Here is a 679-nt window from a genome sequence, read left to right on the forward strand (position 1 = left end):
GGATTCGTCCAAGTCCTCTATTTTATTCTGCAGTAAATCAAACTCGTTCCATAATGCTTCAGCTTTTTCCAATCGACTGGCTAATTCTAATTGTTTTTCTACTTCGATCTCTGCTAAAGAGAGGAAACTGCCGAATGCAGTCAACTTGGCCTTGACTCGGCCCCTAGATTTGACTAAGCTTGAAAGATCAGTCATTATGCAATGCCTAATTAATTATCGCGCAAGTAAATTAACACTGCCTTAATCTTATGTCGCGCTATTTTGATTATTGCTTTTCTTTTCCTTCACGCGAGGCTACTTGCCTGTGACGTTATGTGAGGTTAGGATTTTACCTTATATGTTGTGACGGGACATTCTTTGATCGTCCGTCACAAGGGTCGCAACGCCCGGCCGAGGAAGCGCGGTTTCGGATCCTGCGTCCTCCCCGATTTAGGGAGGCGAGCGTATCCGCGCGCATTGCGTTTTTGATCTCATTACCGCGCGCTTTATGTAACCTTTGCTTTTCTCGTGAGCGTAACTGTAGGAATAGATCGGCGACATAAGGAAACCGTCTACACCAAGCGGCGAGAGGGAGAGAGATATCGGCCTAAGAACGTCTGGCTCATCGCGGGAGAAACGGAGCACGCAGGTCAGATATAGTTTATACGAACGCTATCTCGATGTTCGCTATTACGAGACT

This window comes from Wasmannia auropunctata, unplaced genomic scaffold (assembly GCF_000956235.1).
Source record: "Wasmannia auropunctata unplaced genomic scaffold, wasmannia.A_1.0 LD336097.1, whole genome shotgun sequence".
NCBI lineage: Eukaryota > Metazoa > Arthropoda > Insecta > Hymenoptera > Formicidae > Wasmannia > Wasmannia auropunctata.